Raw genomic sequence first — 15,107 nt, forward strand, 5'->3', positions numbered from 1 at the left:
ATTTGTTCAAGATCAAAAATTCCTCGTCGTCGACCTTACGGACTTCTTCAGCCATTACCTATACCAGAACAACCATGGTCTTCTGTTTCTATGGATTTCATCACAGATCTTCCAAGCTCAAGATCTTATGATTCTATATTTGTGATAGTAGATCGTTTCACCAAGATGGCACATTTTGTGCCATGTACAAAATCTATCACAGGTGAAGAAACAGCTAAGCTTTTCATTGATAATATCTATCGCTATCATGGATTACCTAAAGATATCATATCGGATAGGGGAACTCAATTTGTGTCAAGATTTTGGAGGACCCTTTTCAAGATTTTAAAAGTGGACATAAAACTATCTTCGGCTTTTCATCCTCAAACTCATGGACAAACAGAGCGCGTAAACCAAGTCTTGGAGCAATATTTAAGGTGTACTATCAACTACCAACAAGATGATTGGACAACCCTTCTGCCATTGGCAGAATTTGCTTATAATAATACGGTACATTCTTCCACGCAACAAACACCTTTCTTTGCCAATTATGGCTATCATCCACGACTTGATACTTTTGATTTTTCAAAAGTTGATAATCCTGCAGCAGAAGAAATGGCAAATCGGTTGTCAGAGTTATATGCAATAATGAAGAGACAATTGAAGGAAGCTCAAGAACGACAAAAGATAAACGCAGATCTATATCGTAAGGAGGAACCACAGATCAACGTCGGTGATAAGGTATGGCTACTTCGTCGCAATATCAAGACTACTCGACCTTGTGACAAGTTGGACTATCGTAGGCTTGGCCCCTTTTCTGTTTCTGAACAGATCAACCCAGTTGCATATCGGTTACATCTACCAGAGTCAATGAAGATCCATCCTGTATTCCACGTATCTCTTCTTGAACCATATAAGACAGTGGATATACAAGGAAGAAGACAAATGCCACCGCCTCCTATAGAAGTAGATAATAATGAAGAATTTGAGGTGGAAGAGATATTAGACTCAAGGCGGCGCCGAAATAAGCTGGAATATCTTGTTCATTGGCGCGGATATGATATTAGTGAACGCACATCGGAGCCATCCAGAAATCTAGCAAATGCATCAACTAAAGTCAAAGTTTTTCATCAACGACATCCATCAAAACCAAGATGAAAATCTCTCTTATAAAAGAGACAAGATTGAGGCAAGATAACATTCAATTTCCTATCCTTGTTTGTAACTTCTTTGCATTTGTGACGCTAATTAGATGGAGAGCCAACAACCAGCAGATTCAACTCAAGAACCTTCGTTTGCTGACCTGCCGGACGAGACATTACGATTGTCACAACCTTCAAGACGACACAATTGAGATGAAGATCTTCAAGAACGACATGTTCTTCCTCGAACAGATGGTGAGATACAACGCGTTTGGTATCACGATTTGGGAAGGGACTCCCGATGTTTGGTGATTTTGCTAGAGGTAGGAACAACTCCTGATGGTGTTCCGAATATTCTATTCGAAGGAAGTTATGAAGGCCTCAATAATGATCAAATAACTGGGTGGTCTTCCCGCTCTGGTATGGGACACTACCGATGGTTGAGAGGCCCTATCAATCATCTTCGAAGAGAACAGAGATCAGAGTATGTGGCGAATACAATTCGTTGCATCATAGATTTCCTCAACATATGATGACCGCTCCTCGTGGAACTCGTCTCTAGAAGGGGGGGTAATGTCACGGCCATAATCATGTAAGCTAATAATTACATATAGAAATAGGTAGAAGTAAGTAAAAATAGATAAAAGTAAGTTAATTGTATAATATTTAATATAGAAGCTTCCTAGAAACTTCCTAGACGCTGCTTTGACTTCATAGGTGCCTTTAATTGACTTTTTGGATTAGAAACGTGGTCAACAAGTTGGCCATGTGCCACACATGTTGTTAGCTTGAAGATCAAGCTAACTATGTGGCCCACACGTAGAAAAACTTGCCTTGTAAGTCAAGGCATGTGTCCTACAAAGTCAACACATATTGGAGGTCTTATAGAACGTCGCCACGTAGCCCCTAGTTAGATAGTATATATAGAGACAAGAGTGAAGGCTTCTTCACTCTTGTCAACTCCTTTCTTGCTTCTAGTCCAGGTTCAAGAGTCTTTAGTTTCTTGTCTTGTAGCAATAGCCATTCCAGTTTCCTTTTAATATACCTACTTGTTTATATTTTGACTTATTATATCGAGATAGCCTTTTGGTGTATATTTTTCCTCATCGAGTCTTTGTCCTTGACATTAAATCAAATATAAAGTACTCAAAAATAATCTTTTTAATAATCTTAATTATACATAAATTCTAATTGCTTTATTACTTTCATAATTGGGTAATTTTAAATTTTTTTTGCAAGTCCCAATCCTAATGAACAAGCTTTAGTGAGTTGTAGCTTCTAATCTTGGTATCTACTTGAAACAAAATTTTGCATAAAAATTCCACTATAATTCTAGTATATGCTTATAAGAATTCATTCCAATCCAACTTATAAATTGTAAAAAAATGCCTAAAAACCACATTGATGTTACTTGGCCACCAACTTGAAAGTTGATACAAATGTTCCAATAGTGATTTCTCCTTGTCTAACTATTAACTTCAACTCAAAATTGGTTTGTAGCTTGATCTTTAAGTCTTCTGATACGATGCCAAATTTCACCTTGATCCGACTAACAAATCTTTAGATATCATAGAAATCCTATTCAGCCCCAAACTACCAACTACTGATACCTTCTCATAGTAAAATCCTGATATCTTTCAACTGCACTATTAGATTATTATAAAATTTTACATACACTTATTACACCTAATTAAGCAAGTATTATCAAATTTTGAACTATAGATTTGATATCAATTTTACAAACTTATTAAGAGTACTAGCCCTAATTGTATTGCATAAATTCCAAATCACCAATACAAACCTTGACTTTGAATAGAAAATATAAAGTCAAATCAAATCCTACAAAAACAAGCCTTATGTCTAGAGAATAAGCTCTAAGCTAGCTCTTCAATTCTAATTGTTATTCTTCAAATGTCTCTTTATTTTGTCCTAAGTAGTCATTTTAGTGGCTAGAGGTTTGATTTCGTCCCTGTCTCAAAAATAGTCGATCCTTGGATATCAATCTAATCTATCCTAGGGATTTTTAAGCCTAATCCTATCTTCAACTTAATCTTAGTATCAACTATACTAATTATTTATCTCTTTTAATTTGATTTTATTAATTTATGGTCTTTTTAAGGCACTAAAAGAATCTCTAGAGCTTAAAAGGTAAAATTACTAACCAACCTTTAATTTACTAACTATTAAGACAAAAAAATAAACTAAGAGGCTTTTATAAAAGCCATGTTTAAATACCTTGAATTATTATTGAATTAAGATAATTAGATATTAATTAGAAATTTATTTTTGATTATATTTTTATCATATAGTCATATTACAATATGACAATGGTAACTTAATTTGAAGCCTCTTCTAGATAATGATGCTATTTTAAAAATGAATCCATGATTGTAAGAAGCTTTTTGTTATGGATCTTATAGTTGTTAAATTCAACTATTAAAGATTTTTTGGAATTAAAAGCTATTGGATAGATATTTTTATTTTCTTCTATTTGTTATGAAATAATATTTATAGCAAAATTTGATGCATTTGTTTCTATGAAAAATATCTTAAAAAAATCAATATAATATAAAATTAGAATAGAAATAAATATTATTTGTAAGGCTTTAAGAGATGCTTTAATTTTTTTGTTCCATTTGAGATTGTCTTTATATGTCAAATGTGTAAGAAGATCCACAATTTGAAAAAAATTCTAAATTAAGATCTTGTAACAATTGACAAATTCTACATCTCTGATTATTTTTAAAATCTTCTAATCTATGATAGTTTGAACTTTTTTAAAATCCATCATTAATCTTTTATTAGAAATTGATCTCTATCCATTAAGGTGAAAGATGTGTATTATACAAACTTAGATACAAATGTTTGATACAAATTAACTTCAAGGATTTAGGGTTTGAATATAGATTACTCTATACGGAATTTTGAGTGAGATCTTTAGGATCATACTATAGTTGCAAGAGACTTAGGCTTGACATTAGGTAGTAACTTCTAAAATGAATCACTAATAGATCATTAATTTTGTATGGCCTTAGGAGCAAGTCTCACATGGAAAACAAAGTTGTCAATTAAAAATGACTCTATATGAGAGATGATAGTGATTTTTGTGGATTAGTACAATTTACCAATGAAGTGTAGGTATTACCTTAGTATATATTAATTAATCAAGGCATTTAAGAATCTTTGACAATACAAAGAGAGTTTTAACAATGTAGTAGGATCAACCTAGCATATGCAATCTCCAACCTATGTCATATGTACAAATTAAGTATATCCCTCTTCATAGTTTGGTAATAATATTTATGACCTTTCACTTTCTTTTATACTAGTAGGATAAAATCCTATCAAATTAGTAAAATTATTTGATTTATCAACAAGATAGTAAAGCAATATAAGCTCTCTTAGTCAAAATACTACATGCTTTGGCAATCACTATTCTAATAGTGAATCCAAAGTTATCCTAAAGTATAAGTGGAATGGATAGAAGAAAATATACTGCAAAAAAAAACCTATAAAAGTTTCCAATTGTATGTCAAGTTTTGATCTTAACTTACATATAAATCAACAACATGAAATGCTTGGAGAACACATAAGAAAGACTGATCTACAAAAGATTACTATAAAATAATGTATTTATTCATTCCATAGAATAGATATGTCTTCATTTGTACCCAATTCAACCTCCACTTCTAATCCATGCTTAATCATTACTACATCTACTTTTGTGGTGTCAAAGGCAATAGACCTACAAGTTGCAAATCTAACAATTGAAAGAACTATGGATTGGATTTGTGCTATATTATATAGTCAAAATAAAGTCTCTTAATATAATATCCATGTTGAATTAAAAGTTGTTCCAATGAAGCACATAGATGCAAATACTCCACTATCAATTGTTACAAATCCTATGGTAGAATAATACCAATATATATAAACTTATAGAAGATCCATGTTACAAACATCTAACAATAAGATTTTAGAAATATTACTAAAATATTCTTAAAATATTTTAATAGAATATTTTAAAAATATTCTTAGAAAGTTCTAGAAGGTTTTTAAAATATTTTAGCAAATTTTAAAAAATTCTAAAAAGATTAAAGAAGTTATTCAAGAAGCTTATTAAAATTGCTTCATCTTCAAACAATATAAGAACTTTTTGAGAAGCCTCTTAAGATTACTTCATCTTCAAGCAACATGAAAATTTCTCAATAAACTTTCTAATACCTAGTATATATTAGAGTTGATGCTAAGGGAATCATTAGTCTCAACAATACATATCTTGAAGCTCTAAATCACCTCTCTTAGTACTGATCCTCTACTCATTTGGTTTAATCAATTTTTTATTAAAACTTTCTTACTAAAATTCTTCTATTCAACTTCTTGTTTGGTCTCCTATATAATATATCCATGACTATTTGTCAAAACTATCCTTTTATCAATATTAAAGCTTGATATTTCTCAATAGAGAGTTTATTATTCATCTTCTTAAAGAAATCCAAGTGCTTAAGAGATTTCAAAGTATCCTCTTTTAAACCAATTTTATTTATAAACTCCATTTTTTTCTTTTAGAATAGCAAGAAGTGAAGGTATTACTGTAGTTGAGTCTCTCAAGTCGAAGTTAGATTTTATTATAAATACTTTGAAAACTTTATTTCATAGAACTACTCAAATTGAAGAATTTTTTATAAGATGTTATGATAATACAAGATCTAAAATAATTTAATCTATGATGCAAAAAATTTCTCAAGATTCTTTATCTAAAGATGTGGTCATACTAATACCTTAATAAAAAAAAATTACCTATTCAATAATATAAGGAGTCTCGAATTAATTCTTCAAAAATATTTGATGGCACATGTTCTAAGTTTCAAGGATTTATTAACTAAATCTAATTGATAATTTTTTTATAACTTGAGCACTATTTAATAAGAATTTGAAAGTTGATTTAATTAGAATTTTGCTCACAAGATAAGCCTTATATTGATTTTTTCTTTTATTTGAGAAGAAATCTCCAACCTTCAACAAATTTAAAGCTTTTTTAGAAGTATTTGTAAAGATATTTGGAAAACATGACAAGGCCTAGTAGACAATAATAAAGATTTATTCATTACATCAAAGATCATATTTTGTATCAATTTATGCATATGATTTTAAGCAATTAATTTATGATATTAATTGGCATGAATAAGCTTTTAGAAGCCAATTCTATTGAAGACTAAGAAATGTTGTGAAAGACTTATTATTATTATTATTATTATCTGATCTTCAAACATTCAATTGTGCTATCAACCAAGTTATAAAGTGTTATAATTGATTATTTCAATGATGTCAAGATCAATGCTTGTGAATTTCAACAAAGAAATATACTAAAAATTTATATTCTATTGCTTCAATAAATATATTACTTCTATATTTTGGAACTAAAGATATATATATATATATATATATATATATATATATTAATATAGTATACTTTAAATTTCTTATAATAGAATAAAAGAAGCACTGATTTGAATAAGGCTTATACTTATATTCTGGTGAAAAAGACTACAAATTTGGAAACTATCCAAAGAAAAAATATACAACTAAGATTAGAAGTATGATTGTTCAAGAAAACAAAGAGGCCTAGCCATAATAAAGATTATATAGCTTGAAATTCTAACACCTCAAATTTATCAAGGTCCTTCTTTTTCTTCCAATCTACTTTTTGTTTTATTATACTTTTATTTTTTGGCCTACAAAAACTTCAAACAAATGCCTTAATAGATTTATAAGCATTTTTTAGTTTTTTAAATGAATTTTTTTTCAAATTTCATAAAAAAAAATTAATGCAGAAATCAAAACTTATATATGTGGAAGTAATAGGTAGTCGACCTTTATCTTCAAGCAATATTACTCATAGGACTGTAATATTATAAATATCATTTGAAGATTATAGTAGTAAAATAATATTTAATATTATTAAAATCTTAATTAATCTTATTATTCTACAATTTTTATAGTTGAAAAGATATAACCAATTTATAGATTACAAGTTTCATAAGATTGAATTTTTTATAGAATTCCTTTGAAAAAAAACCTGTCAAGAAGTCATCAACAACAAAGCTCTTATTTTTTGGAGTAGGGGCTTTTATGAAGATGGCTAAGAAAGAAATGTCATTTTTCATTTATGCAACTTGAGCTCATGAAGAAGTAAGCTCGTTAGTAGTTATTCTAGAGTAATATAAAGAATTTTAAGATATCTTTGAAAAGAATAATATTAACATATTGTCAGAGCATTGACTGTATGATTGTGCCATTGATCTTGAAGATGGGACTCAAACACCATTTGGTCCAATTTAAAACCTATTATAAAACTAGCTTTTAAAATTAAAATATTATATTAACAAAAATCTTACAAAAAGCTTTATTTGGCATTTCAAATCATCAATAGGTGCACCAATACTTTTAATTAAAAAAAAAAAAAAAAAAAAAAAAAAAAAAAATCTTTACAAATGTGTATTAAGTATTGGAACTTCAACATAATAATGGTGAAGAATTGTTATTCACTATTATTGATATTAAAGCTTTTGAAGTAACTCGATCAAGCCAAGATCTATATCAAAATAGATTTCTATAGAATGTATAATTTGGTGTAGATTAAAAAAGGAGGTGAATGGAAGACAATATTTTGGACAAGGTACAAAAATTTTAAATATAATGTTATACCTTTTGGATTGATAAATGTTTCAATTATATTGTAACTACATAAGTTTTTATTTATTTTTAAGACTTCTACTTTGCTATTGGTCATAGACTTGAGAATGTTTTTCTTATTTTATTTTAGATATTTTGTCACTTTTTTTGAATAATTTAAGAAAGTTTACAAGATGTTAAATATAATTTCTAAAACTATTCTTATTATTTTAAATACCCTTAAATGTAAAACTTTATAAATGTTTGAAATGTGTAATTTTAAAAATATTTTAAAAAATATTAAATAAAATTTTATTTAATAAAACTTATATTAGATATTTATCATATGTATAAAATTTCTATTTTAATTTTTTTTATATTTAAATATTCTAAAAGAACCTTGAAATAATTACTTATGTTTTTAAAAATCTTAGTATTAAAATTATAAAATTTATTATGTAAAAATAATTCTTTAATTCTTCTTTCAAATAATTAATTCTTTTATATTTGTGTATGGATGAATTTTTTAATATTTATAGGTAGATTTTCTTTTAAAATATAATAATTAATTAAATTATTATTTATTAGAATATAAAAAATAAAATATCCTATTTACATCTTTGTAAAACTTATATATATAATTTATATTAAAATAACCAATCTATTTAAGTTTTGATTAAATAAAACATAATAAAAATGAATGTTCAAATTATTTTCAAAGAAAAGAATAAAATTAAAGAAAACAAACTTGTATTGTTATATTTCATTTCAAAAAAACTAGGTCATAAATGCATAACAATTCCCATGAAAAATATCACTACATAGATGATCTTTCTTTTTTATTTTTATATACAACTATAGAAGTGGTAAATAAAATATGTGGTGGTGCAAAATTTTTTAAATAATATTATTTGTAATATATATATACTTAAGACCTAATAAAATAATTATATTCACATAAACATTTTTAGAATTTTAATGGTCAAATGAAAATTTTTCATTAGATATCATATTATATATATATATATATATATATATATATATATAAACATAATTTTATATAAATATTTCATAGTATTTATAGACTTTAATTAACTACTAAATTTTAACTTAGCAATGCCATAAGCTAGTTTGTTGAAGAATAGTACAATCTATTAGAATATTAGAAAATGAATAACTAATTGGGATATTAATTGACCATTTCATTTGCTTATGTGTGGCATTTAAAAGATTGATGAGAAATGACAATTAGTTGAATTAGATAGCATACAATAATTATACTTCCAATAACCTTATTCTTTTTGTAAGTAATAATAGTTTAAAAAAATTTGAATAGTACTTGTATGATATACTTTTTAAATATCAAAAATATTATTTAATGAAAATTATAAAATCTGAATATTTTTACATTATATATATATACACATATCTGTATATTCAAAGTCAATATTTTTGTGTGTGTGTATATATATATATATATATATATTAGATATAACTTTAGTGAATTTGAATTCCTACTAACAATCAAATAAAAACTTTATGTGAAATTTAAAATTAGTTTAAAAACATTAAGTTTGTCGATCTTAAATAATATGAGTTAAATATTCTTAAATCTATAGGTGTTAAATTTAGATGTATATTTAGACCACTGATTAGAATCATTGAGTTGTTAAATTCTTCATTATAACATATGCATGATGTGTATATATATATATATATATATGTATTTGTGTATCTTAGTGGTTATGATTTTAGAATTTAATTTAATATTTAAAGATGATTTAAGTTTCTTTACCTTTAAGCTTTATAATGTGTATTTTATTTAATGTATATTTTCTTTGTTTAATTTAGAGTGTTAATTGAAAAATTATGAAACTTTACAATTATAGTGTATAATTCTAAAAAATATTTTATGCAAATTTTTATTTTGGTACAGTGGATTATGTTATCATTTGTTGTGTAACCAACATTTTTAAAATACAATGTTTATATTAATATTGTTGTACCTAATTTTATTTAATCTATCGTATTGTCTGTGTACAGAGTTCTATAAACTTGTTGATAAGGTAAAAGAGAAATTAATAAATAAATAGTTGACTTAGAATCATTTTAGAATGAATTAAAAAAATATTATAATAATGATATATTAGTTTTTCTGCCGCCACTTGATCCGCAATAGTATCTTGACAACCATTTGACTAAAATTTATAATTATGAGTACACATATACATATGATATATTTATTTATGTTTTTTCCTTTTTGTCGTGTTTCAAATGTAACATCGTTATTAAAAACCTCATGAATGTTTCCAACTTGCCTTGTTTCTATTGTAAATTGTCAACATGAAAGCGGGTTGGGAGGAGAGGGAATTGCCACGTCATCTTACTTACAGGCCCATGCGCACCGTCATCGTTGCACACAGACAAGGCAGAGAAATAAGTTATCATTTGACGGACACGTCACCAGGCACCAGCCACCCATCCCCGTGTGAAAATCACATCTCAGGAGCCTCAACACTTCAGAGCCCGACTTTCCATGTGGAAAATGATTCCGATTCGAGAAAATTTTTCCAATACATCCAAAAGCACGTGGGTTCTCGGTCCCGGGAAACCACGCTGGCCTTGAGTTGGCAACCTACATATTGATCGGGCCCACATCAAACCACCAGATCAGATATTCTTAATATAGATCCAATAGTTGAGAGACACGTGTAGAATCCTTTGGCGGGGCCGCAAGACGCATTCGTGTGAACGGGGCAACAGTCTTAGTCGAAACCCTGACCCACCAATGGCTGTACGAGATCGGTTGTGTTAAAGTTTGTGGGATGGTTGTAACGTCCTTTGTCCTTGCCGTGCTGGCATCCACGTTGTGCTTACTGCTTTGCTGGACTACCAATTATAATTTACGTGTCAAGATCCACTTGTGGTGGTGCATCTCGCATGTGGTGGAGTGTCCAGGGAGGCACTGTCGCTTCTGTGCCCTCTGAGGAAGGGTTGGGCTGGGTTCCCCCCAGGTGCTGGCCCAAAACATGGGACAGGCAGGGCAGTCCGCGGGTTTCAGCAAACCCGTGATGGAAGCTATGGAGGATGTGTCGACTGTGTTGAAGGTCAGTTTTCGGACTCCATGGAAACGCAACTGCATGTCGTTCATGGGAGCACTTGGTTCGCTTCAGGATGTTCGTGAGGGTGGAGGTCTGCGGATTTTATGCGAGAATCTGAATTTGTAGTTGGTGACTTTCAGAGTATGAATAGAAATGTGAACTCTAAATTTGCTGAGTATTCACTTCGAATTCAGGAAAATGATCTGTTCTCTGGTTAATGACGACCTGGATTTGCTTGTTCGTTGATAATTTCGCAGAGGATTTATCTTGTTTAGATGAAGACGATTAACGAGAATTGTAAGGCGAGTCACTGATTACCTAATTTAATTGTCATTGGCAATTTCACAAGGCACAGTTGGTGGCATTTTCATTCAAGTCATGAAGACCAAAATTCATTGAACTTTTGTCGAGTATTCAGGGTGGTCCATAACGACATGTAGCTCGTCTTCCCATGGCCACAGTACGATATCGCATGTATCGTTATTCATTCCTTTCTCCGCTTTCTCGGAAAAGATTCTGTTGGCGTTGTTGGTTTCAGGCTCAAGAAGATCACGAGACCTGGATTGGTTGCTATCCTTCAGAATGTCTCCAAGCGCAGCTATGCTATGAATGATATGACCATCAATTGTGATAGAAAATGCACCAGTTTTGTAAGGATTTATGAGTTAATGACGAGCAGCAATTGACTTCTCGTTCTTCTGGTCCCAGATGCTATTATCAATGAAGCTGATTGGCAGCTTGAGTAAATACACGATGGTTTGGTTTGCTATTTAATGGGAGCTGAACACTTGTATTTGTTAGGAACGGTTCATGTATCTCAAACGTGGAATGTACTTACATTTGAGTTCTCCAATCTTCAATGTATCTTTCTTAAATTATCTTATTAATAACATTAATTATCTTTGAGTTTTTTTTATTCTTTTAGGCACATGAGGATGGAATTGTATTTTGAGGAATGAATTCACTTATGGTCCACCAATGAAGAACTTTTAAACCTATTGATAGTAACTTACAGATTGAAGTATTTCGACAACTGCAGCTCATGCTTCACAGTCCACTTGAACTATTATGATGTTTTGACCTTGTTACAGAAAATTTTATTTCAGTGAAGACACATTCTCAGAACCTAGCATCATAGGTGAACTCCAATCGTGCTTTACCTAAAGATTAGGTCGTATTTTAAGTTTTGATTTAGTACATAAGGGACCATATTCTAGCGGGAATATTATCTATGGGGATAATTTTAAGTTTTGATTTAGTCCATAAGGGACATAGACAATCTTAAGTTTTGATTTAGTACATAAAGCCCTTGGTATCCTTCCAATGAACTCCCTCGTCTATCTGGAGGTTGTTGCATGCTTGCAGCATGTAGGCCAGCCAAAGTTACACAGACTTCTATAGATAATCAATGTCTTTCCGGCTTAGTTCATCATTTGTCACCATATTCTAGCGGGAAAATCATGTTTTCGATTTGCCACTTTTCAACAAATGATGCCTTTTCAACAGTATCTTTTGAATGGCGAGGAAAATCTGCTTTAAAAACTGTTTTTACTTCACATATTTTGGGATGATATGGGTGTTTCATTTTGACTCATTACGACCATTCTTCAAACAGACATGGGTCAGAACCAACGTGGTAGCATGCCAAAAAAATTAGGCAAATAGCTTCATCCTGCTGCACGCTGGAAGGAGAAGTTTCATGTATTTTAGCAGCCAAGCTTGCGACTATATTCATGCGCATGCTGAAAGAAGAGAAAAGCCTAGAAGGTGCAGTCACAAACCTTCGCAGATTCTTCTGACAGAGACGAGCTTTTACATCTCACCTGTGCTCTTTGCGTATTGAGAGGCTGCTAGCTACCTAATGCAGGTCGACGAAGATGCTTCTTCTGGGACCAATCTACACAGTGCCAAGAATGATCTCCAAATAGCTTTCCGTTTCTAGATATGTTAGTCTTTGCTTCAAGTTTCGTCAACTTTACAAACATGATTGATTCAGATAAGGATGGACTTGCTCAATTATGGACCAGAAGAAGAATCTTCCTCAGATAGGCGTAGTAATGAGGGCGATTGGTTCAGACCCAATTCTACAGTCCATGATACACCTAAGCTCCGTTCAAAGCCATGCAAACAGTTCGTTCTTAACCAAAGTCTGCTGCATGAGTCTTTGATATTTTAAATCCCTGAGCTACAAGGAACAAAATGAGGGATTTAAGTGACAACCTTTTTCATTTTAACTTCAGTAACTTCTTGAAAACTTGATGAGCTGAGAGGTTCTTCTCTTGTTGTATGTTTCCCTGCACGAGTTGAAGAAGCTCCAGCATCGCAGGCCCCCACTAGTTCTTAACGATTACTTGAGCTGGTGGTTGACATTGACTGCAAGAGACCATTGTCCAGCTTAAGTGAGGACCAAAGCACATGGATAAAAGCTATTTATCGCCGTGGACCCCAAGTTTCGGAGGCCCCTTCTCGTCGTAGAGGTCGAATCACCCAGAATTTATGTGATTGCTTTGATTGCACAACATAATGTCGACTTGCGCTTTTCTCCAGATTACACGAGCTTAAGTTGGGATTTAGGGCTCATAAATTTCGCTGATCCACCTTCTACACAACATATGATTTGTGTTTCCATTGGGATGCCACTTCCAAAGCAAAGTTAGAACACAAATTTGTGGGTCAAGATGATGGACGTTGCTGCTTTAGATGGAAACAATAAACGCACACTTCGAAAGATGAAAAAGAAATTAGATCCTAGATTTGTTGTCGCGCATACCTCTGATGAAGATTCCTAAAATTGAGTTGCAGGTTAGCCTCCAATCTGATCGACATACGATTAGATCCAAATGATTCTTGTAGCAAATTTATCCCAGTTGAAATACTTTCAAACAAATGCCAAAACCAACTGCAGAAAAAGTTACATTATTCATGGGTTTAGCGTTGCATTGGCACAGAGTCGATACATAATCTTGAATTAACCGTCGAGCAATGCATATAAACATCTCTGCTCTATTTTCTGGAGTGGAAAGCGAATCTCACACTCCAATTTATTCTTCTCTACATGCCTTTATCGCAACAGACCAAGATGTGATGGCTACAGTGGTATTCGCTTTCGAGTGGCGCCTTTATTACACACTCGATAGTGTAGTCGAGTGTGTAAAATAACCAACAAACAAAAAAACAAACAAACAAACAAAGTCACGAGAAGTGACCTCAACAATTTACAGTAAGATGAGATCATACGAATTCAGGCGTAGCAGGCGCACCTTCCCAACTATTCACAACTCTTTACAATAGGACCCAATCAGCCACAAACTTACTCTAATTATGACCAGCTGTGAACAACAAAGTTGATCGTAGTTAGGAATCTCAATGCTACCATACCACGGTAATCTGGCTCTAATACCCCTTGGATGCCAGAAAAGCCGCACACTCTATGAAACATTTAAACTCCATCGACCCTTTCAATTGAATGCACGCAAGCTTCCAACGTCGAAGGTTGCTCGATCGGGTCCTACAGGTTGGCAGGGCATGAATGCTTCATTCGTGACCTCACATCAGTTAAATAATCTATATCAGAAATTTTGCGGCATTTTTGTTTTCACAATCTCAAACTGTAGCTTCATGTCTTAAGCAACACATCAACTGGAAGGAGCTGAGTCTCTTGACCTACAAACTACAGCGACTCCTGCATCTGAGATCTTGGTACATAGCTCCTTGAGTCAGAATGCTTGATCCCTTCTATCAAATGGTTTGACTGCATTGCGCTGATCCTAGTTCGAGGTGGAATTAAACCCCCTGAGAACCCTCAAATTGAGCATACATTCCAGGTGAGTTGCTACTATCTCCTGCGGCAACTGGGGAAAATTTCATCATCATGTGAGAGAACCAGCACCATTGAGTTGCACAACACATTGTTTCCAAGACCATGGTGGCAGATTACTCCAACTACGAGGCTGAAATTAATTTTAAAACATTGAAAAACGCTGCTCGCAACATCGTAGCGATTGTCCTAAATCGACGATACAGCCGAAGGTTTCTGATCCAGATGACGGAGTTAAGCAAAATACACCAACGGAAAGAGGATGAAGACGTTTGCCTTACAAAGTGAACACGTCAATGGACAAGTTTAGAGCAACCTCATCACGAGAAATATCTAAACATCTCGTCATTCAAACCCGCCAGGGATGTCGCTACCGGGTTAATTAGCCTCAAT

At 31.8% G+C, this 15,107-nt stretch overlaps 1 long non-coding RNA gene across 2 annotated transcripts; it reads left to right on the forward strand.

The window, feature by feature from the left end:
• The first annotated feature begins 10,645 nt into the window (after positions 1 to 10,645).
• LOC149987477 (uncharacterized) lies at positions 10,646 to 12,022 on the forward strand. 2 transcript variants are annotated; one of them, XR_016498319.1, is made up of 2 exons: positions 10,646 to 10,988; positions 11,155 to 12,022. It is a non-coding gene; the product is annotated as an uncharacterized LOC149987477 (long non-coding RNA). The 2 variants fall into 2 exon arrangements; XR_016498320.1 differs by having other exon boundaries at positions 10,646 to 10,903.
• Positions 12,023 to 15,107: the final 3,085 nt, after the last annotated feature.

Source organism: Physcomitrium patens, chromosome 18 (genome assembly GCF_059467195.1).
Source record: "Physcomitrium patens ecotype Gransden chromosome 18, ASM5946719v1, whole genome shotgun sequence".
NCBI classification, from domain to species: domain Eukaryota; kingdom Viridiplantae; phylum Streptophyta; class Bryopsida; order Funariales; family Funariaceae; genus Physcomitrium; species Physcomitrium patens.